The sequence below is a fragment of the Emydura macquarii genome, unplaced genomic scaffold (genome assembly GCF_026122565.2).
Source record: "Emydura macquarii macquarii isolate MOO-44397 ecotype Brisbane River unplaced genomic scaffold, CSIRO-AGI_Emac_v2 contig_212, whole genome shotgun sequence".
NCBI classification, from domain to species: Eukaryota; Metazoa; Chordata; order Testudines; family Chelidae; genus Emydura; species Emydura macquarii.
Genome location: NW_027130349.1, coordinates 6,817,384 through 6,842,775, shown reverse-complemented (window position 1 = coordinate 6,842,775; position 25,392 = coordinate 6,817,384). Strand labels below are relative to the sequence as shown.

The window sequence follows — 25,392 nt, the reverse complement described above, 5'->3', positions numbered from 1 at the left end:
GCACCTTAGCAGAGCCATCAATTCCCTTCCCACTGCCTCTCCAGTGGAAAAGGGGTGGCAGAAGGGCCACTGAAGCTAAGTAATGTGTCGTTTGTGTGTGGTGCTTTGGTGTTAGCTCAGAGAGAATGAGGTATAGTAGTAGCTTGCACTTCTTTTAGGTCAAGTGGTAGAGGTCTGTGCGCCACCAAACTTACCTTTCTAAATAAATGACAAATACTTTACTACAAACTTTCCTCCTGGACTGAGAACTTTGCCAAGAGTCAGCCTAGAGACAGAAATATATACGTTTCTAAGAACTGGGGTTTATAATGGGCAGCATGAGTCACTCTTTACTATAGTAGCAATACAGAGCTACACTCTAATCACAGATTCCCATCTGGGTCATTTATTTGTGAATGTATCTTAAACAAAAAGGCTTAAAAAATGCTTAAAAAGACATGAAGCCATTTCAGGAAGGTGTAGGGTTTTTGCTCCTACAGTTTCACCTTTGCTCCCTCTTTTCACTTGAGGCAATAAACATTTTTCGTGGTTGTAGCATGCACTCACACAATGCATTTTCCTTGCATTCTTGAATTTCCCAGCAGCAAGTGCATCTAAGTGTTTAACTCACTGGAAATCCCAGATATCTCTTCCCTTTGGCTTTAGACTTCAAAGCAATTTCCAAGAGATCAGGTATCTTAACAGATTTCTCTAGTAAGTTTGCTCTTTATCAAAAAGAAGTCCTAGTAAATATTCAGAATTCTAAACACACTCCTTTGACACTTCCAAATTAAGGCATTTCTGGTCACTTAACCCCATAAAAATCTATGTTATGCCAATGTAAATTCAACAGGCAGATTTCAGTGTGTACTGGAACTTAAGTTAGAATCTAACAGTCTAATTGTATGCTGATGATAATTTATAAATAAATACATAATCACAAAGGTAACATTTAAAGCTCAACTAACCCCATGCTCATCCATTAATGATCTATAATAAAAGTGACAACATTATAGTGGCTCATACAAAAGGATGCTTCTCTTTGAGGGCAAACAAAATGCAATTTAGCCAGAAGCCATTAATCTATGTAGTACTTGTGCCAGATTTGCCCAGTTCAGAATTAATGAGACCAAGTCAAATGAGCACTGATGTGGTTAGAGGTGCTGAGACTGAGTTTTGAATTGAGATAAAAAATGGGAAGGAAAACAGTGAAATGTGTGACTTCAAATGGCTGGAACTTTCTGGGTTATAGGTGTAGTCCACAAAGTAATTTAGGCCCCTAAACTCCAGAGTTAGGCACCTAAAACCCTATGCACTGCACCACTGTCATGCATGAAACTCCTGCTTGGCTGTTGCCTAGCCCTGTAGGTACCACAACTGACTCAGTACCCAACTTTCCCCTGTGAAAGATCCCTGGGAGCCTAAGTTTTAGACATGTGCATTGCTGGCTCCCTGCTGGTGCCCAGGGACCCAAGACCCAGAGCCATTCTTGAACTGGTGGAAGATAGGCATTTTTCCACCTAGTCATGTACCAGGCCCAATCTAGTAGGTGGCCTCTACCAACACCATCCTGATCCAATCACATTCAGAATCCATCCAGAGGAGGAAAAGGAGATGCCCACCTTATAAACTTTTAGCCCAATGGTTAGAGCACTCACCTGGGTTGTAGGTCTCCCATATCCAATCCTCCCCTTTGCCTGTGTGGGAGAACGGACTTAAGCAGGGCTCTCCCACCCCTGAGGAGAGTGCCCTAACCCCTGAACTATGGGATAGTCCGAGGTGGGGTTTCCTCAGTCTCTCCTGCTGAAGCAGTTCCATTATGTATAAATAGTGAACAAGTGATTGGAGCAGGGGGGATCTGCTGGACCTGGAGTCTCTCACCTCCCAGGTGGGTTCCCTAATCCCTCGACTACAGAGGGAGTCACTCTCTCTCTCTGGCCCAATAACTATATAAATATTTATCCTCCGTGGATCAGAGAGCAGGACTCTGTAGTCCAGTGTTTAGGGCACCCACCTAAGGAAGGTGGGAGACTCTAGGTCCAGTCCCCTTGCTCCAATCATGCTTTCATTATTTAGCCACAATGGAACTGCTTCAACAGGAGAAACTCCCAAACCAGACTATCCCATAGCTCAGTGGCTAGGGCACACTGAGAAGTAGGTAGACCCCTGATGCAGTCCTTTCTCTCCTTCAGACAGAGGAGGGAATTGAACCTGGGTCTCCCAGGTGAGTGCTTTAATCACTGAGCTAACAGTTATAATGTGGGCACCACCTCCTCCTTCCACTGTTTTGGGTGGAGCGAGGCAAATCGTTCCCTCAAAAAATGCCTTAAGCACCTAAATCACCTGACTGCAGGCTCTGGGTTCCCATCTGTGGATCCCTAGCAGAGATAGGTGCCTCCCTGCAGCCCAGATTTAGATGCCTAACATAGAGAAGGAAGGTGCTTAGGACACACCTCTCTGGTCAGCAATTTCCATTGATTAAATTAGGCAGCTCTGCACCTACCATGCTGGCTTTTGTGGATCACGTTTGGGTGCCTCCCTCCCCTTATTCATTGTATAGGGAGCCTAGGCACCTAACACAGGCTTTGTGGATCGCAAGGTTATCCCCGTGATTTTTCCAAGTGCATAAAAGTTAGGCATCATGCTGCTCATCACTGCAGCACCTAGGTACCTTTGTGGATCGCGCCCATGCCCCACCCTTGAGCCTTAACTAGAAATAAGGTCAGTGTCACAGGGTTCACTCACGGTAAGGGTGTTGCCTCCTGGCTGCTCTGGGGATTACCTTCTTCCAGATCCAATACCCCTTCTATGAACTTGTTCACGTGCTCTTCTCTCTCTCTGCGACTCAGGGTCCTCTCTCCTCATGGCTTGGCCCTCCAGCCAGGTCACTGTGTGTTTTTCCATTCTGGAGGTTATCTAAGTCTTCCCATCCAAAAATGGCAGTCTTCTCCCTCACCACCCAGACAGTGCCACTTCCCCCATGGCTGGTAGAGGAACCTAGGCCCATCCCCTCTACTCCAGGTTCCAGCTCAGGGACCCTCTAAAACCAGCATTTCTCAAATGCAGCCACTAGTGGCTTTTCTTGTGGCCACAGCCTCCTGAGTGGTGAATGGGGTAGGGAGGCAAGTAGCAACCTCTCCCCCAGGGCCGTCAGTAAAGGTTGGGCCCTGCCCACCTCTGGAGCCACAGGAGCAGGCAGCCAGAATGAGTTCCCTACTTTCCTGGGAGCAGTGGGACTCGGGCTTCCAGCTTCATCCTTTGGGCTCTGGCCAAACTGTGGCAGGGTCCATTCCCCAGCCTTGGGGCTTGAGGCTCTGGCCCTGGGCTCACCACTGTTGGAAAAATATTCCAAATGAGGTTCGTTTACCCTGCACCAGATAAAAAAAGAGATCTAAGCAGGTATTTGGGCAGTCTCCAAGTTTTATTTCTGCAGAGGTGGGACACTTCCCAGCAAGTGGTCAGTGTGCGACCCCGAAGGCATGCTCTCTTGCATATTTATACAAACACAAACAAAGAAATTACATATGCATAAATTCTTAATGCTTATTGGTACGCTCAGATTATTATTATTATTGCTATTAACGTTACACTTTCTACCTCTAACTATAAACATATGCATAACATAAAAGATAAGGGCAGAAGATTTCAACTTATCTATCAACATTGTCTAGTCTATTTCTCAAGACTGAAGAGAAAGCAAAAACTACTTATAGCTGACTCCTCATTTCTCCTGTTAATCTTTCTCTCTGACCTTGGCAGAGATAAGCACCATAAACATATTGGAGAGGAGTGGGTGGATGATTTCAACAGAAAGCAGAACACTAAAAAAACAACAAAATGGAGTAACTGTGGTCAAGCAAACAATTATTTTCTTTCACCACCACCCTACTCACCCCTGGCACCTGCTGCCTCCTCTGGCCGTGGGATCAGGCTGCTGGGCTTCAGGCTGCTGCCCTGGCCCCTGACACCAGGCACTGTCTCCATGTCCCAGCCGTAGGACCCTGGGATCCAGCTGTGGGGCTTCAGGCTTGGCCCTGGCCACATGGCAGCAAGTGCCAGCCCCAGGCTCACCACTCCCCCACCCCCAATCACCTGTGGTTCTCTCTGCCTCCTCCAGCCCTGTGCTTTTCCTGCTCTGCCTCTCAGCCTGCTTCTCCATCACTCTTCTGGGTAAACCCTTCCATCAGGGCCTGGATCCCCTTAGTTTCTGCTCTCCTCCTGGGTTTTTTCCTTTCCCTCTCTAATGCCCAGAGTGGCTCCAGCCTCTTCTGCTGCCAGCTTCCTGGCCTATTCCTTCTCAGCTGGGCTCCATCATCATTCAGGAGTTACATAGACCACCTAATTCCCCTCCGCTGTGACCTAGCTGGTTAATTGGAACCTTCTCAGCCTCATTAACCCCTTCTAAGCTAGTGTGGAGTGAACACCCCCTCACAGTTAACATTAAGCTCCTCACACTAACAGTTGCACTGTCAGTAACTTTATGATTAGAAGAGCTAGCTCTGTTGAACAGCTAAATAATTAAAGAGAAGTTATTAAGAAGCCATTTCGCCATTTAAATAAGTAACTCAATTAGTATTCAGCCTGAGCACAAAGCAATTATGTCATTCTAAGGAAAATGAAGTGAATTTTATTTTTAAAATATTTGAAAATTGAGCTCTATTAACCCTTTCATTAGTTTAAGTGCCCAACTGCATCTTACAAATGGGTATATGCATGACCTTACTTATATGAATCATAGCACTAGCTGTCTAATGAGGTCAGCAATAAAATCAGAAAGGAGCTTTCCATGGAGTTGCCATCACAAACAGTGTGCGTTGTAGCTTCATCCAAAATAATATACAATCATTTCATTAATAAATAAGTATTCCTTCCTCTAAATTCTTCTGTTTTCTAAGAAGAGTGCCTTACATTTATCTATCAAATTCATCCCACAGCATTCCAAATCTCTGAGACTAATCCTTACCCCAATGTGCTTTCCTAGTGCTGAGCTGGTCAACTCAGACATTTCAGGCTGGGACAGGCAGAGTAAAAATCCCTCCTCCAGTCAGATCTATCCCCCAAAGGTCCTTATTATCACCACTTCTTTGCATCTTTCTGTGGAGTACTGCAGCTCCAGAGCGTCACTAAACTCCCACAGGCCAAGCACAGAGGGAGAAAGACCAGAATATGTGGCAGATTGTGGGGGCTGGAAACAGGCAGAACATTTCCATAAGCGCTGCACTCTGTTTTGCACAGCTTCCAAGCCTCAGAATCCATCAGGCCAGTGCAGAGCTGGCATATATAGATGTAATGGACTAACATGCCACTTGCTCCTTTGTACCAAGGTGTCAGGATTTGTTCCTTCATATACAGTAATTGCTTCACCCAGCAGTGAAGTGCGTCGCTCTGCCACCCCCGGGATAGACTGCAACAGCCGTTTAACAGTGCATGGCAACACAATATGACAGGAAGAATATCCAATTAAAAATCACTCTCAACATTTAGCACTTTCAGAGTTCTGTACAAATATCAACTAATTCTCATCATACCCTTGGACAGTAAGAAAGCATTACGATCTCTACGGTAGAGATGGACAAGAGGTGGTGAGTTAGCCAAAGTCATGCAGTGAGTCAGGAGCAAAGTAGGGATTAGAATTCAGGGTATGCTGGGTGAGTAAGACATTTGACTATTCTGATTCTCCTCCTACACAAAGAGGAATTTAGGAAGACACAATGTAACATCCAGATGGGAGTTTGCCCAGGAAAAGGGAGGGTTAGGAATGTGTGAAAGGCCCAATGTATGTCTAATTGGCCAAATATTGGGCTTATTTTACCACTAATTGATCTGGTCAAGCACCCCTCCATGAATCTACATATACTTCTCCTGACTCTCCTCTTTCCCCTCTCCCACACCTCTGGCCTCAGGATGTCTGTCACCAGGCTATGGGGATTGCTATCTTCTTCAATCTCACTTGCCTACTATCCAGGGGAGCTTCATTTCTCCACCCAACTGAAACCAGTGGAGAGGAAACTGTGGGTGCTTTGTTTTCTCTCTACCACACCTCACAAGTTTGGAGTCAGGGGGAAGAAGGATTGTCTTGCAAAACTGCCAACAGGAATAGCAGCAGTGAGGAAAGAGATTGATCTAGGGTTCGGGTGAAAGCCTGGGATTTGGGATCGGTTCTCCGCTCTTCCACAGACTTCCTGTGTGACCTTATGCAAGACCCATGAAGTATTCCTCTGCCTGTCCCCATCTGTTAAATGGGGATAATAGTATTTCCCTACCTCAGTGGTGTTGTGAGAATAAATGCATTAACAAAACCTTGAGGTGCTCAGGTACTACAGTAATGGGGGCTATATACATTACTATGATAGAGAAGAACTGATCATCATTCCAGTTGTGCCTGACTGCCTATGGTCTGCTGCTTTTCTCTTGTGTCTCACCAATGTTTGAAGTACAGAGGAGGTTTATTATTCAATTTTTCCATCCCTAATGGAGCTAACAGAAGCCTTTCAGGTGCCAATTATTCACTTTGTCCAAACCTACTGGGGCTAATAAGAGAGCCATCCAAGCACCAATGCATCCTAAGCCTGGGATATTAGATAGCATTACAGCCCAGTGTGAAATTACATTGATTTTAATAATCCTTGTAAATGAATTGGACAACTGGAATGCATTGTGTGAAATCCCAAAACTTGTGCCAGAAGTAGTGACTAAGTTATTTACAACTTGGTCATGTGCAATATCATTTGAGCAAAGAAAAATATGCTGTTCCCATTCAGTCTTCCTTGCAAATTTAAAGTCAATATTTCTAACTGAGAAAGGGCCAAAAGGTTAAATAGCAATAAAAAAGCCAAAAGTTAAACAGGGAATGCAAAGAGCCCACAAATACTTTTTGTGCAGAACATGTGTAATCTTACTTATAGCTGTGAGATAGCAAACAATTCCACAAGATGGCAGTAGATTTGGAGAAGGTAATGTCCCACACAGCTGCTTGACCCAGTTTGAGTTCCTATTTAGAGCAGCTTGAAAAGATATTACATCTGAGGATTGAGCTCTTACATTGGCAGAGACAACTAGAGTTAATTGTAAACTTGAGTGAATGCCATTAGCTAACCCTTTTTAACAGTTACTCAAAAAAAGCCATAATTCCATTACAAGCAGATGAGTAATTATGGAACACCTCAAGATGTTCAAATCAGATGGTCATCTGAAATTTATCTAACCAGTTTGGTCTGGAAAGCTTGTGGAAACAGGCCCAACTAATTGTCAACCTTGAGAATAGGTTTTCTTGCAATAATGTTTCCAGCTTCAGCTAGGAACTCTGGAGGCATGTGCATTATTTTTAAGTTTACCACCTTTTACCAAACCTCCAAACACTTTCTGTTTCGAGTTGCATCTTGAATGTTGACGAGGTCAATATTTATTTAATGTCTTATGGAAGCGTCCAATAGAAATGAATAGAGGACAGTAATCCTTCTACACAAATTTCTACACATAGAGACTTCTATATCGGAGATAGAATTTTCTATTAAAATTTATATTTCAGTAAAAAAACCTAAAGAAAATTTAGTATTTTATATTAAATTCTACTGGACATTCCCATCACAGTATGAAAAAACAACATGCTGTACTGCATTAGGAAAAGATGGAGATGTTATGTTTGACCCTGCATAAGGGGGAATGTATAGCTTTGCTGCCCCCCAGAGATGGTCTGGAATGAATTGACTCATTCACAATTCCTTCCCTGCTTCTCAACTTGTTCCAGTGGAGAACTAAGCTTCACCAATCCTTTACCAGACACAGATTGGTCTCCACCCTCTCCCCCACCTCTGGGGCTCAGCTGCACTCCACATCATGCTAAGGAAGGGTGAACCAGAGCTCCCAAGTCCCCGTTCCTCTACTTCTGCTCTGCTGTAAATGGGGAAGTAGTGATCCTGCAGAACTAGCTTCCTCTTTCGCCGCCACCCAATGGACAGAGCAATAATCCAATAAAAATGAACAGGGCAATAGTGGAGGGGCGTTTCATCCCCTTACTCTGCTGTACAGGCAGAGAGGATAAATTACAATTTTGCCTTTAATCTTGTTAAAAATCATCAATTTTAATTAGTTCACTTGCCTGAGAAGCCTAACCAGGGTATCAAAGATAAAATAATGTTGAATACTGAGGTATTTGCTGGGCCAGCAATAAACTTGAACTATTTCTCTATGTGAGAGTGTGATGAGTATATTTTCTATGATACACAGAAGCATACTCTACCATATCAGAGTTCTTCTCATGGAGTAGGGCACATGGATTTCGCCATCAGATACGTGATATTGCCACATATATAGGGCAAGATTGTAACTTGCCCTATGCACCCACACCTACCTGGGTTACCTGGACTAGCAAATCAAAAAGTTAAAAAATCTGTGTTTCAGGTTAAACAAAACACTTCATTTGACACCCAAAACATTCATTTAGATTTCAAGGAGCTTTTTTCATGTTCTTAATTTTTTCAAAAAATAAAATTGAAGGAAGTTTCAAAACAAAAAGTCATTCTGAATAGAAAAATCCAAATGTTTCATTTTAAAAAATGAAATAAAAACATTTCAATTTTGGGGGAATTTTTTGTTTGTTGACAATACAAACAATTCTGCAAAAATTGACACAAATTTGCAAAATGCTTCAGTGTCACCAAATCTGACCTTTTTTTTCCAGTGAAAAATGCAGATGAAAAATTTCACCCAGCTCTAATTGTGACTCTTGCCAGGCCATTCCTGAAGCTGCACAGCTGCTAACTGCCAGTTATACAGGCAAGATGTGAAGTTTCAGTCTTGCCTTCTGTACATAACAAACAAGCTGTTACTGAATAGATCAAATTGTCACAGAAGAACAGTGAAAGTTTATCCTAACGCTGACTTATTAGCTGTCACTTTCTTCTTCTAACCTATCACTTCACAACAATAGTCACAGCAAATCCAACCTCCCAGATAAGTCAAAAGGCCATCCCTAGGCATTTAGCCAATTTAATTTGCTTGATGGTAAAGTCATCTCTTTTGAGGTTTTAATTAACAGTTGATTTTCTTCCAGTGTGAAAAGCCAAGGATCCTTGTCTTGCAACTGAGAAAAGGACATGTACAGCACATCTTGAAAACATCATTGATTGTTCCACCTTTTTAACTGGTGACAAGTTCTTCTGCTTTCACATGAACTGCAGAAGCAGAAGTATAAATTGAGTAAATCAAGAGTGGAAAGTAAACTAAAATAAATGAAATCCAAGTATCTAAGAACACATTCTTCCCTAAATTTATGAAAATAACCTTGATATCATAGAATCATAAAAGGTTAGGGTTGGAAGATACCTCAGGAGATCATCTAGTCCAACCCCCTGCTCAAAGCAGGACCAACTCCAACTAAACCATCCCAGCCAGGGCTTTGTCAAGCTGCACCTTAAAAACCTCTAAGGATGGAGATTCCACCAATTCCCCTAGGTAACCCATTCCAACGCTTCACCACCCTCCTAGTGACAATTTTTTTCCTAATATCCAACCTAGACATCCCCCACTGCAACTTGAGACCATTGCTCCTAGTTCTGTCATCTACTACCACTGAGAACAGACTAGTTCAATCCTCCCTGGAACCTCCTTTCAGGAAGTTAAAGACTGCTATCAACTTCCCCCTCATTCTTCTCTACTACAGACTCAACAAGCTTAGTTCCCTCAGCCTCTCCTAAGTCATGTGCTTCAGCCCCCTAAGCATTGTGTTGCCCTCCACTGGACTCTTTCCAATTTGTCCACATCCTTTCTGTAGTAGGGGCCCCAAAATTGGTCACGGTACTCCAAATGAGGCCTCACCAGTGCCAAATAGAGGGGAATAATCACTTCCCTCAATCTGCTGGCAATGCTTCTACTAATGCAGCCCAATATGCTGTTAGTCTTCTTGGAAATAAGGGCACACTGTTGACTCATGTCCAGCTTCTTGTCCACTGTAACCCCTAGGTCCTTTTCTGCTGAACTGCTGCCTAACCAATTGGTCCCCAGTCTGTAGCAGTTCATGGGATTCTTCCATCAGAAGTGCAGGATTCTGCACTTGTCCTTGTTGAACCTCATCAGATTATTTTTGGCCCAATCCTCTAATTTGAAGTCATTCTGTATCCTATCCCTGACCTCCAGTGTATCTTCCACTCCCCCCAACTTACTGTCATCTGCAAACTTGCTCCATCCTCCAGATCATTAATGAAGATGTTGAACAAAACCGGCCCCAGCACTGACCCCTGGGGCACTCCGCTTGTTATCGGCTGCCAACTAGACATAAAGCCATTGATCACTACCTGTTGAGCCCGATGATCCAGCCAGCTTTCTAACCATCTTATAGTCCATTCATCCAACCCATACTTCAACTTGGATAAGAATACTGTGGGAAACTGTATCAAAAGCTTTGCTAAAGGCAAGGTATATCACATCCACCGCTTTCCCCACATCCACAGTCAGTCATCCCATCATAGAAGGCAATCAAGTTGGTCAGACATGACTTGCCCTTGGTTAATCCATGCTGACTGCTCCTGATCACCTTCCTTTCTTCCAAGTGCCTCAAAATGGATTCCTTGAGGACCTGCTCCATGATTTTTCCAGGGACTGAGGTGAGGCTGACCAGTCTTCAGTTCCCGGATCCTCCTCCTTCCCTTTTTTGAAGATAGGCACTATATTTGCCTTTTTCCAATCATCTGGAACCTCCCCCAAACACTACGAGTTTTCAAGATAATGGCCAATGGCTCTGCAATCACCTCAGCCAACTCCCTCAGCACCCTTGGATACACTGCTTTTGGTCCTATGGACTTGTGCATGTCCAGCGTTTCTAAATAGTCCTGAACCTGCTCTTTCACCACTGAGGACTGCTCACCTCCTCCCCATTCTGTGCTGCCCATTGTAGTAGACTGGGAGTTGACCTTGTCTGTGAAGACAGAGGGAAAAAAAGAACTGAGTACTTCAGCTTTTTCCACATCATTTGTCACTAGGTTGCCTCCCCCATTCTGTAAGGGGCCCACACTTTTCCTGACTGTCTTCTTGTTACTAACATACCCGTAGAAACTCTTCTTGTTACCCTTCACGTCCATTGTTAGCTGCAACTCCAGTTTGTGCTTTGGCCTTCCTGATTTCATTCTTGCATGCTCGAGCAGTATTTTTATGCTTCTCCCACGCCATCTCACCAAGCTTCCACTTCTTGTAAGCTTCCTTTCACCTCCCCGAAGACTTCTGTGTTAAGCCAAGCTGGTTGCCTGCCACGTTTGCTATTCTTTCTGCACATTGGGATGGTTTGCTCCTGCGCCTTCAATAAGGTTTCTTTAAAATACAGCCAGGTCTCTTGGACTCTTTTCCCCCTCATATTAGCCTCCCTAGGGGAGTCAAAGTCTGCTTTTCTGAAGTCCAGGGTCCGTATCCTGCTGTTCTCTTTTCTTGGGATATGGCAAAGTAATCAAATTATCATCATTTAAACTGCTTTGTCCTGTGACTCCACCAGTCCTCAACTTGTTTGCTAATAGAGAAGGCTGAATAAAGCAAAAATGTTTGTGAATAATTTATTAGTCAATTGATGGACATACAACTGTCTAATAAATTATTCGCTATTCAACCCAATCCTCAGCTGGTCGAATAATGGCTAAATTATTCATGTATAATTTAGTCAATGAAAAATGCCAAATTTGGCAGATCAAATAATTTGATATTAATAATTCAGGATAGCTGCATTTGCTAACTCAGTATCAGCTCAGAGTCATTATTTACTGAATCAATCATTTTGTTTAGACTGTTGAACCAGAGTCTCTTTTTACCTAGGCTATAGCCAGTGGTGTTAGGAAACAACTGTGCAGCTGAGCAGAGATTTATTATAAGATTTATAACACACCTGCCTAAAGATGAAAAAACAGATTACAAGTTTACATAAACTTTCATATATTTCCATAAATTTAGGCCCAACCCATCAACACTGCTTTTCCATTGTAAAGGTTCAATAGATTCTAAAGTTCTATTCCGTAACAAACTAATATACAAGGATAATTGCCTGCATTTGTACAAATTACTTTATGAGATTATTTGTGTATTTGCAAATAATTTGTATCTAACCATAAATTAAATCTTACGGCCAATACATCCTGTCCCAAGCAAAGACGGGGCAGGACATGGAGCTGCACAAAACTTGGCTGCTCTGGCTGGGAAAGGTGGTAGCTGGGCAGGTGGCTGCTGGTGCTGTTAGTACTCTGGGCTTAGAGGGTAGAGGAAGCTGGAGCTGCTGGGGGAGTAGAAGGTGCTGGCATTGTTGGGAAATACATGGCTACTGGGTCGTCTGTTGAGGACTGTTAGGGCAGTTTGGGGTTTGTGTTGGTAGGGGAGTCTGGCATAACCTGCTGCAAGGTGAGAGAGATCCTGGAACCAGTTTTAGGTCCTAGGTCCTGCCCCAATCTGTCTCCTGCAGCTACCACTACCTCCCAGTAGTTCATTCCTGGCCCCAATCCAGCAGAGAGAGAGGCAATGCCTGGCTGCCTGCTCAGGAGGTGCTAAAACAGCCTCTAGCAGCCAAAGGCTGCCAAGTGTGTGAGAATCACACAAGATGCATGACACTGGGCAGCTCCGATTGAATAAGAGCTCATTACATATGTCTGCATTAAATGCTAAGTCTAAAAGGGCTTCCATGTCTATTCCATCGGAAAACAATTTTACAGTACAATATGCAAATCTCAAGGGCTTCATCAAGCATTCTGTGCCAGATTTTCAAAGGCCTTTGGAAAGACACCTAAAGCATTTGTGGACACCCCGTTAGTGCACACACAAAACCCATGTTTCTGCATGCTAACAGGTATTTCTGCATTACATATTAGATATTTATGCATATTTTATTTACAATAATACACATTTTATTGTACAAGTGTAAGATTTTACATGGCAAAATGGTATTACAGTAATATCAGTGGACACATTTTTGATTGCCCTTTCAAAATTTGCTCAGAATTGATGGACCCAATCCAGCTTTCACTGAAGGCAAAGGCAAGATAGAAGCACGTGCTCCTATTTACTTCAAATTACTGTACATTTTTAAGTGTATTTCTTTTTAAAAGAGCTACATTAAAAGTACATTAAGTTTGTGAAGTTAGGAAATTAAGACTGCCCCTGCAAAATAATTTTACCATGAAATATGCAGCCTTAATTCTGCCCTCTCATGTGTATGCATTATGACATTCCACAGATTATAAATTGGCCACATTGGGATGGATTTATATGGGAACATCAAAAGGCAACTCTCCTACCATAGGATTATTCTCCTTACAAAGGTAAAATTCCAGTTCCAATGTATGAAAGAAGCTGTCCAAACAAGCAGTTGGAAAACATTTTTAACATTCAAAACTACCTATTTTCCCCCTAATTGTGTTCTCCAAAATATCTGAACCTTTTTGCTAAAAGTTTAAAAAAAAAAAAAAAAAAAAAAATCAACCTGGAGCAACCAACTAGTAGAGAAAATCTCAGCCTGAATAGTTAGTGTGGCAAAGTTATAAGCAATTAAAAACAGTTAACGATGGAAAGTAGTAGGCATTGGACACATTTAACTGTAGGTGTTATATTGCACTCTGGCTATGGTAAAACATCTACAAAGATCCCAGCGAAATAGTCATTGCAAATTGATACATATTTTCATTTCAACTGGAACGAGGCACAGTGTGCCCATTATCTCCTTTTATTTTAATTTAGCAATAAAAGCTTTAGTTATACCCATTAGACAAAAGAGAAATCCTTGGCATTGAAGTAGGAAAGAAAGTATATAAAGATTTAAAATAAAGATTTAATTTATGGTGTGAGACTAGGAGATTCATATTAATAAAACTTAAAACTGGTTCTAAATAATTAAATGTGATTAATACAAATGGGAAACTATCAAGCTATAAAACAAATAGAAATGATTTGTTCATTTTAGAGTTATCATAAGAAGACAGCCAATATTTTAATTCTTATTTTTCAGATTATGACAGAGAAAAAAAACTAGTCAGTTTCATTATTTATAGTATGTTTCTAGTGAATATACTTTTACATTTTCACTTGTAATGTTTGGGTGGCAAATATTGCAGGGGAATATTTGTTTTTGAAAAAACTGCTTTCCATTATTTTATTTTTTTTAAATCATGGAAATATTTGTATTCCTAAATTTTCTTAAATTTTATCTGTATAAAAATATAAATTTAGACCCAGTTGGACCATTAGCTTTTCTTCTACTATTTATGCAATACACCGATGCAATTCCCATGCTAGGAAAAAAAATAAATACAAAACGTAATTATTGAATTTATTTTAGAACTGAAAGAAATCCAACTGAAACACAGCATATTGCAAGCTTATTTTGTTTGTTTGTCATACAGTTCTTGACCTTGAAATATAATTATAGCTGTAAAAGATCTAGCCTGTGGATATAGTCCATTAATGAGCTGCTGATAAAACTTAAATATACAGATACAGATAAAACATAAATATACTTAAATATACAGGCTACATTATCCTTTCAATTACATCTGGCCATTCATACCTTCAGTGGTGTTTCATGGATATAAATGAGGATATGAACAAAGCTTTTAAGATTAGCCATCAGTTTGCTGAAGCTAACTGCGATGGGTTCTTTTATTAATTTGTATTTAAGTGTTTGTACAGCGTCTAGAAGCACAATGAGGTCCTGATCCATGACTGGATTTCCTAGACATTATTGCAACACAGAGAATAAATAGTATTAATCATATACAGTATTATAATCAGGAACTTGATAAGGAAAAGTAGTTGTACTCTTCCAGACTCTGCCTACAAACCAAGCTCTCCCCACACAAGCAGGACCCATGTATTCCACAATTTCAGGGCTGCAGAATTTGCCATGGAATGCAGCCCTTTATCATGGAATTGTGGTTCTGAATCTCATTTTTTTTTTAATTAGATTTTTAGTCTTTATGGTTGCAGAGATAACCTTGAAAAAGTGAATCAAGCGTATCGAATACAGTAATGCATGCCATCGCATGTAGACAGGCTGAAACAATATTTTTGAGAGGTGTAAGCTGCTCAATTCATCTTAATCAGAGCCCCTTGGACTCCATGGCTGCAGAATTTGGTATTGCTCCAAGTTGACACAGATTCCAGCCGTTTGCCATTGCATTCTCCACTTTGCGGCAGACAATCAAGTCAACAGGGCTCTGTGCAGGCACTGAGATCCACCCGCACAGAACAGCTTGCAAGACTGCAACCTAAGACTGCAAACTCGCCCCAGCAGTTTTCTTGGCAAGGTTGAGAACCTCTCTAGCTGGCAGATTGAGAAAGCCCACGCTACTCCCACTGCACTGAAACTGATCAATACAATAGACAAGCACTGAGCAAACATTCTAAACTATTATTTATACAAAGTTGAGATTTCAGATGACATGTATTCATCGTAAACACAACATTATAGGCGTGTTATGAAACCACTCTTGAAATTGATATGTTAAGCAACTTGAGTAGTAAATTAATCCTTTCTGAACACACTGATTAAATCTTGACTATGTCAGGGCAGAGAAAGAAAGTTATTTCTAACAGCAGAAGTATTATATGCTTTATAGTTCATTTTCTTGACTGTGATCATCACCATGGAGTTAATTTGTCTTTTTATCTGCATTTGTCTCATAGCTCATTTATACAGGAACTTTAAGGAAAACAACAGTGTCAGTGTCTTGCCATTAATGAGCCATGTGGCAAACAGAATGCACAGCAGGCTGAATAGAAGTTTCTGAATCCTGGAAACTCTTTACTGCAAAGCTACCAGTGGATGATACCACCATTCCCCACCCCTCCACCCCCAGCCACCCACCCGCCATGTGTTGACAAAAATACTGCACTAGATGGTTTGTAGTTTCCTGGTGATATGTCCAGGATCTAAGACAGACAGGGTGTTTTTTTCAAAAGTTACAGGAAAATGGTTCCCATGCAACAGAATCCTAAAAAAAAATAATGTTGTTTAATGCTATACATGGGGTATGTCATACAGGAGGGCCAGACTTTTCTTTTTTATAAAGATGCCATATCAGACTTCTGTATACTTTCCACTGCATACATCACTTGTCCTCAGCAAGAAAGTTAATCACAACAGGCTTTCAGTGAAAGTTAATATGTCCTGCCCATTATAAGTAGTTGGAAAGTGGGTGATTTGGTATAGGAAACTCTCAGTATAGCAAAAGTCTTCTTACAGTAACTTCTGCAAGTTCTTATTTAGTTGAGAAACTTTTGTTCTTCTGCACAGAAAGAGCAACCAAATATTTTGTCTGGTTGACTTTTACTTTTGATTCTGGAAAACAACAAGAAGAGAGAACCAAAATAAAGTATTCATAAGAACTTACTGCACATGTTTCCTATGTACAGCCATATAAACTCAAAGAATCAAATAAATACTGTCTGCTTGCACACAGGCAGAGTTATTGGGAGAGTAAAAGAGCACATAGACAGCAGAGACAGCACCGTTTCATACTTCCACACCCTGAATTAAAGACTGACCATGCTGCTTTACTGACCTGTAATGACGTCAATTTACAAACCCTAGAATATTCTTAAACCTAAGAATTAGGTGGGAAAGGCAAACTGCATTCCAGTAGAGATTGACTTACACCAGGGATGAATTTGGTCCAGTGTACTGTACATGAGGTAATCTCTTTGACACCACATTTATTTTTTTAACTATAGTAAACTTGAGTAAAAGTGTATCTCTGCCCAAACAGAAAAGGAAACCTCTAAGCATAGAAAAGCCTGGAGAGGCTCTTTTCCAGACATAAACAAGAATTTTTCTATGTTCTCTCTCCCCGTTTCCACTCCTGATTTGTCCAAATTAGGGGTTTAATCCCATTAAAAGGAGTTCTCATTGATTTTAATAGTAACAGAGTCAGATCCTAACTAATAATAGACAATAGTTATACAATTGATGTTGCACCAGTGATAACTTTAAAATCTACAGCAAAGTCTGACAGACCAATTCCAAGAAAAATCTGCAAGGCTCCTGGGTTCTGACTGGCCATGAAAGAACATGGTAGGGGAAGTGGAGCCCTTACTAAACTGCTGTGAATAATTAAGGAAGAACTATGCAATATGGTTTCAGATAAACCTAATGACTTACACAGGTATTGTCCCAGAATATTATTATTTTCAACATACCAGGAAAACAATACAAAGAGTCAGAGACATCTTTTCTCTGGATTCAAGACCAAATCCTTTGAGTGTAACATTTCCCATGCATAGTTGCACCTCCTGAAATGAGGTAATGTTGTCTTCAGAGTGCATGTAAGCTATATTTTGCTTAATGTTACCCAAAAGTAGATTTCATAGATGGAAACCATAGCATTTCCATACTTCACATTGTGGATTCAAAATTTTCAATAGACAAAACTATCTGCTTGGTGCATGTGATGTTGTAGATAATTTGAGGATAAAAACATTTTCAAAATTCTTAGAACAATCCAGATGAATGGTTTTGATTCAGAACAGGAAGCAGGGAATCTCCTTTTTCAATTGTTCTCCTTCGTACAGAATACTCACAGCAGGAAAAGCAAATGTAGAAAAAGAAGTACAAAAAAGTCAGACAGAAAGAAACTTGGCATGCCTAAAATAGAGGCGGAAGGAGCTTCAAATTGATCTGACTTATAAAAAATCAAACTTTACGCTAAACAAACAGCGCCATTGATTTAGCCTAAAGCCCTGACTTTTTCTGGTACAAATACATTAGAATACAAACTGATCTCACACAGCTTTTATATTGTGCCTTCATGTTGTGCCCAATCAAAATCAAAATCCCTATTAAACCAGAAAGTGCAAAGAATATTTCTCACGATTAACTGTTAAGTCAGGACCTCTGATTTAACGAGATTTTGGCTATCATGATGCAGACAACTACATAAAACCACATGATGATTTTCCAGGGTTTTTGTGACTTCTGAAGTACAACAACCAGAGGAAACATCTCCAGAGATCCAAGAAGCATTGAAACACAGCTAAAACCAGGAGATCTCAAGATCTACATCAATTTCTAGGAATCACCAAAAGACCATTTTAGTAACAATGCGGTTGCTAAAGTAAAATATTGTCTCATTAAGAATCAGAGCCAGCTAGAAGGTAACAGGAAATTAAGTAGATGAAAGGATACAAAATTCAGGAATGCCCCTGTGTGTGTAAACTCTTCTGATTCATGCTCTTAAATAAAAAGCCATTATTGAACCAGCGTAAGATATTAAGCATTGTGACAGAAATAAATTCCCTTAAGACAATAGTGCAACTTGAGGAAAAGAGAAAAAAATTAACAGACCATGTGCTTAAGTTTAATGCTCTAGATTACTCCCACACTGGCCGAGGGACCTAATTGTACTCACTGTCTGGGTTGGCATCTTAATGGTACTAGGGGCAGTTTAGTTGCCAGTTAAGAAGTTACTTTCACGCTGGCCAGATTGGGGGTGGGGACAGCATTTATTATATTATTTAACATCAGTGTGTCAAAATCATAACAATTCATGTGAGATATGCCATGTTAGATACTGTTAGAAAGGCTATAATGTGTTAAGTAAGATGAAATGTTTATGTTAATGTGTTAGGTGTGTAATGGAAGTTATGGATATGGTTGATATATCTGTATTTCAAATTGTGCTGTGTCTGGGTAACACCCCAGACAGGATGGCTGCAGCAATAGCCTGCTTAATGGCCCATTAAGAAATTCACAGGTACAGGGGGGCTCAGGGCGAGAAGCCAGGGATATACCTGATGAGTGGTATTTTGGGTAAGATCTAAACTTATATTGATCTGGTACTGTGGCTGACTCTTTGGGGTCAGGAGAAACCTTTTTGGTAAAGAGCACAGAGTTTTAAATAACTGGTCTCTTTACTGGATGTAGTGGCTGATTGGGAGCCAGAGACTGAAATGCAGTAAAGGGGGCTGGTTTTTATTTTATTTATTTATTTATTTATTTTGTGGCTTCTTGATAACCAGTGTGAGGAATCAGAAGCTCTATTAGTGGCTGGTTGGGAAGTCTGACTTCAGTGTCACCCACCACGGACGGGTCACAGTTACCTTTTAGTCTTTATCCACTCTTACATCATACAGTGTCATAGTCTGCCCCATCAGATCGATCAGTGATGCCCACCTCCCTTACTTGCTTGTCTGAGTCTCCAATAGCTGCCTTGACACTTCTTCTGTGGTGTACCCATACAATACGCCCTTCCTAAGTCCATTAAAAAAAAAACCACTACCCTATCTTCCTTTAAAAATGTTTTTTCTTCAAGAACCTTGTGATGCCTAGAGGAAACTGCTGAGTGACCATAGCTGAGCCGGTGACCTTGTAAAGATTTTTTAAATAAATGAAAATTAATGGGTTTGTTTTGAAATCCACAGTCACTGTAGAAGTAATTGTTCCCAGGATACCCAGGACTGTGAGTCACTTTATTACCCACCATGTCTCCAGAGTGAGGGAATCTTGCTGATGTTTGTCTGGATGTTAGCTCCCTGACACCCCAGCACTCTCATCTGGGGTATGCCAGCGCTTCTTAATCTGCAAGGCAAAGTAATAGGTGCACCGCAGGCCCTGAACCCCTGTGAAGCATTCCCCTGTAGTATTCAACTCCCTTTCCACTCAACACTGACAGAAATACCAAGCCTGCTGTCCCCAAAGGGCAGCATACACACCAGCAGGTAGGATTCAACTCAGCACTTTGCTTAATGCCACATCACTAAGATATCATTACAGTGAAAACAATAAAAAGTTTATCATCAAAGATTCAAGAGAGAGCAAGTAAGATTATTGGGAACAACTGGTTACATACAAAACAAAATTTAATCCCAAAATAGCATTATAATTTAACAGATTAAAACTCCTTAAAACAGGAGGTTCTCTTACCCAGCATCCTCTGCAGCTTTGCATCCAAGGCTGGCTGAGATCTGGCTTTCATGAATATAAAAGCACTGTCCATTTACTCCCTATGTGCAGGATAAGAAGGTTATCTTTGCCTTCTGCTTACATCCCCAAAGTTCATTGTCCGTACTCAAAGACAGGATAACCACCCAAGGCTTAGTTTTCCTGTATGCTGCTTCTTTACTGACTTCACATCTCTCTATTAACATCATATATGTGAGTATGCCGTGTTTTTAGCGATGCTTAATTTCCATCATATATGTGAGTATCCATTGTGTTTGCTTACGATGCTTAATTTCCAGCCCAATGGTGAAATAGGTGAATAAGCATCTCTTGTTTGACAGAAAACTTGTTTCTCCACCTCTATTGTGATACTGATGCTACTAACATATTTGCAGCATATATATTATAACTCCTTAGATAATATCTGTATGCACAGTTCACAACAATGTTATTGGCCACTTTGCTGGTTTTCATTTGGGACTTCGAATGTCCTTCTTTGGTGAGCCAGAATTTACATACCAGAATCAAGACACTACTATAACCCCCTTGCCAGTTAGCCTTAATGGGTTTTTAGCTCACAGTATATGATTAGTCTGCTTATAGACTATATATATTGTGGCAAGCCACCTCCTTTGCCTTGTTACCTCAGTATTTCTCCCTCTGGTGGGGTTGGGGGCTGGAGTAAATCAGCTCTACTCCAGAGATTTGTTTATTCTTTGCTTTGGTTTATTTTTTTCAATATTTACAAGATGGGCCTCTGGGTAGGCCAAAGTAGTTCTCTTACACAGAAAAAACAAACTCACAACACAAAAGAAATATTTCCTTTCCCCCTCCACAGGGCATTGCCTTATTACACTAGCTTCTATTTGCTAGCAGTTCCTTAAACAGAAGGAGACCTCATTGTGTCTTGGGGGGTGGGGTGGGGAACAGAGCAGCCTTCCACTTAGAAGAAGCCTTTTTCCCCTGCTATTACTGACCTTGCTTCAGCTTGTTTCTCATCCGTTAGGAGAAGAGGGGTTTTAAAGGGCACTGGCAGCCCTTAATTGGCCTCAGGTGTCTCTAATTAACCTGAGGTAACCATTTTTCAGTTCATAGCAGAAAGGGCCTTCACAATTCGAGGGCAGATATCCCTGCCCTCCACCCTCTTATTGTTGTCAGATCTGACCTTGTCACAACATTAAGACCAGATGGGACCATTAAGATTATCACATCTGACTTCCTGAATAACACAGGCCATAAAATTTCATCCAGCAATTCCTGCATCATTCCCAATAACTTGTACTACTCGGTGTAACCATGTGTTCTTATTACTTCCCTTGTCACACATACCCACACAGCGGTTACATCTTTCTTTATTTTCTTTATAAGCTCCTTATAAACCCTCCTAAGAACCTGCCTTTTATAGTATGTTTGCATAGCACCCAAAACAATGGGCTCCGAAGCCTCATTAGAGCCTCTAGGCAGTGTTGTAATGCAAAAAGTAATAGTAATAAATGGTGCAGTGCTTCAGCAGGTTCCTCATAATCCCCAAGTTCCTAAACTTATGAAGTTTGTACTGCAGGCCTCTCTAATATGGAAAACATGGAAATGTAAAGGGGAAATCTCAACTTTTTTAAAAAAAATTAAATTTCAGCCCTTTTTATTGCAAAGGAACCCACAGAAATGTAAATTGACGCAGAACTGATCAATAGGGTTGTAAAGCTTGTCACTGATTTTTCCTAAAGATCACAGGCTACACACACAATCTTCTCAGATGCCTGTTGGGATCCACTCCCTTGATTTCTAGAAAGTCCCACAGCGATCAGAGCAGTGCCACCCAGGCTATTGCTGATCAAAGTGGGACCACCAGCCAGCTGCCTGTAGCTGAACAGCCATGAAGACCTGAGGCTGCAAGGAGTGTGAGGCAAAACTGTTTAGTGGAATAAGTGAAAAATAATGATTTATTTTGTCCAACAATGTTTCTCTCAGAACTCTATACTAGAGCCTGCTTCAGCATTTTATCCTGTTCTGTCCTCAGATCTTACCAGGATTTGTACAGTGTTTTCCGATCAAAGGTTTTTAAGGGGTTCCTGTTCCACTGTAGGAAAACAATCAATGAAATGTTCTCCAGCTACAATGGGGATTGCCTTGGGTATAACTCAAGACAGCACTGGGCTTTAAATACTCGTTTATTGGAAGATATCCCATCTTAGAAGATGTTATGGTCCTAAGCTTTTCCTAGACAGAGGAAATTATCCATATATTGCACATCCACTCACCCAATCTGCTTCTCTCCACCAGAAAAGAGACAAAATCCAAGCCGGCTACTCAGTAATATGAGAGCAAACATCAGAACAAAATTTCCTTCTTTTGTTTTGCTTTTTTATTTACATATTTGTAGTTCAATTTTATGTAGGATAGTATCAATTTTTTGCTAAGTCTTTACATACCAATTTCTGCAGCATGACTGAACACTGGATTTTTGGGGACAAACATGAGATTGCTGATCAGTTTCTAAACACTTTTGTATCTTATATCACTACTAGTTTGTTATTTTTTCATATCTGATGGTTTATCCTCACTTGCTGAGTCATTAGCGTATCTGGAACACACAGGTGCCTGGCTTTTCTTTAACAACATTTATAAGAGAGAGAAGTTAGCTAATATGCACACAACTAACAAAACATGAAACATAGCTAGCAAAGAACATTAGAGAGGGCTCATTCTCCCTGTAAGCCTCTGTTTTAAAAGGCAATGGCTCCCTAATCTTCATTTATTTCAGAAATCCTGAAGTAAATGGCGAAACTCACATTGATTGCAACAAGACTGTGTGATAGAATTGCGTTCCATGAAGTGTCTTCCAACATTCTGTCATTTTAAAACCTTTTTAGTGGTGCTTGCACTTTATTTTGTCAATAAACAATCTCCCTACTCTCAGTTCCAGTGCCTGGCACCAACATGGCTGTCAGAAGGAGCAATTGCAGGGAAAGTCCCGCTCTGCCCCTGCATCCCGGAACTGAAGATTGCTCACTGCATGTGAAGTCTCTACTGAGCATGTGCAAAACTGCAATTATTCAGAGGTTTATAACTTGGCCAGATTTGGGCAAATTTTCATGGGGACAGCAAATGGCACATCCATGACACCTGGACAAGCATTGTGCCAAATTTCAAGCCCTTGTTCCAATGTTCTCAACTAGGCAACTGTAAGAATTTTTTTAACAAGAGCAAAACAATGTATGTTGCCCTACTCTAGCTTTGGGAAATGGCTGAATTGTTTTAACTGAAATTTTCTTTAAAAAGTAAGACTGAAGCACACACCTAACATGAAAAATTTCAGCTTTGACAGTTGAAGTTTGGCAAAGTTATGCAGAACTGAACCAGGGTTTTATATGGAAACTGTCAAGAGACCATGCTATATGGAGTGTCCTCAGCTTCACCTATAATACATGCTATAAAAGCTTCCAGTATCATTGTTTATCTTGAGTGTATTATGTATCATGGGTAGAATACAATATAATAGAGGTACTGTACATGTACATTCTTCAAGTAGATAAATAATGAATGATTAGGGGAAAAGTAAAGGACTTTACAATAAACATTTACCATTTAATTATTACTATTCTTACCTAAATAAAGGCAATGATGTTAAACAACCCTTCTACTGCAGCAGACTGTAATGAAGTTTAGGCCAAAAAGCTAGCTATGGCAGCATTACCAGATCAAAGATTTTAGTTGAATCAAAACAAAGGCAGCTCCTGTGTATTGATTACTCTCCTTGGCTGCAAATTATCACTGATTACTTTGAGAAGCAAGGTGTTGATGGTTTGCTTCCTTCCATTAGCCTGACTGGAATCAAGTCAATAATATATTTCATATACAGAAAACAAAACTGCTGCTGGGCTGCTTAAACATTTCAAAGATTTTTATTTTTTTTTGGAAACAGTTACAAAATGACATGTCAAAACTACATGGAGTTGAATTCTTCTCTGTTCTGTGCTGCCCCCACTGAAGTCAATGGATTTGTAGCTGGGCAAACTTTGTCCCATTGCATGGACTGATAATCCTTTAAATGACACACAGAAGGAATTGCAATGTTGATTCTTTGGGGTGCTGTGGGGATGTCTACATGGAAGCTGGGATCATGCTTCCCAGCCTGAGCAGATGGATTCTTACTAGCTCTGCTTGAAGCTAGCATGCTAAGCAGTGAGGATAATGTGGCACAGGCAGAAGGTCAGGCTAGCTCCAAGCTCATCCAATCACCCAAGTGTTGAAGCTCACCCAGTCACCTGGGTCTGCGCTCAGCTGGCTAGCCCAAGCTGCTGCCCTCGCCACTAAGTCGACACTGTTATTTTTAGTGCACTAGCTAAGCAAATCAAGCAGGCAGAGAGGCATGCTCCAAGCTGCAGAGTAGACATTCTCTTAAAGGCTTAGTCCTCCTGCACGTGTCAAGCCTGACTACCCGCACATGGTGTACGGGGGGAGAGGTCTAAAGAGGTTTAATAAGAGTGTAAGAACATAAGAACGGCCATACTGATCCATCTAGCCCAGTATCCTGTCTTCCAACAGTGGACAATGCCAGGTGCTTCAGAGGCAATGAACAAAACAGGTAATCATTGAGTGATCCATCCCCTGTCGCCCAGTCCCACCTTCTGGCAAACAGAGGCTAGGGACACTTCAGATGGTTTTTCATCTCTGCCCATCCTGCCTAATAGCTATTGATGGACCTATCCTTCATGAACTTATCTAGTTCTTTTTTTGAACCCTGCTCTAGTCTTGGCCTTCACAACATCCTCTGATGTTGATGACTCAAGAACATACATTGAAACATAAAGCCTACAAACTCTCAGTGAGTAGTTCAAATTGTTCACTTTGTATTGACCCAGAAATGGTTTGCTGAGCCTTTGGGGTCTCAGACTGTATCCTCCAGTACAAGTTTCCATGTCATAAAATCATCCCTATTGTCACTTGCAGTGGAGAGCCAACCACTGAGTTGGCACAAATGTTGACTTTCCTTCTGGAGGGGATTTCTCCACTACAGGTTTGGAGCACCTTGATGGGGTAACTTGAGGGAAGTTTGCACAGCTACCATCCATGTCATACTTGCTCTGTTTGATTGAATAAACAGAGGACTTCAGTTCCCAGAGCTGTCATTCTGATCTCTTTCACAAGCAATCAATTCACCTTTTCTTTAAGAATATGCATGTTCACACTAGATCTGTTTGTAGCATCTATTCTTAGAGTAAAACCTGAACAAATGCATACATTTTGTATGTGTTAACAAAAAATAGACTTTTCACCCTATTCATTTGCTTGTGAACTGTAAAATGAGAAAAACACATACAAATGCAAAAGGGATGAGGCAAGAATAAATAGCTGAAATCTCAAATTCTCTCCTATGGGTTACTATATCAGCAACACCAATACTCCTAATGTTGTTCTCATAATCCAATGCCTTCTGAAAAGACAGATTGAAGCAATCCAGTCAAAAGAAGCCCTTCTCAAACTATTTCAACTTCCAGATGAAATAAGAAAGGGTGGAG

The 25,392-nt window shown here is 40.9% G+C and overlaps 1 long non-coding RNA gene across 1 annotated transcript in view; it reads right to left on the bottom strand.

Moving 5' to 3' along the window:
• Positions 1 to 19,932, bottom strand: part of LOC137151598 (uncharacterized) — a 52,354-nt gene extending 32,422 nt beyond the window's left edge. Inside the window, exon 1 of the long non-coding RNA XR_010919318.1 lies at positions 19,856 to 19,932. This is a non-coding gene — a long non-coding RNA (uncharacterized lncRNA). The remainder of the gene's footprint in view (positions 1 to 19,855) is intronic.
• Between the last annotated feature and the right edge of the window lie 5,460 nt (positions 19,933 to 25,392).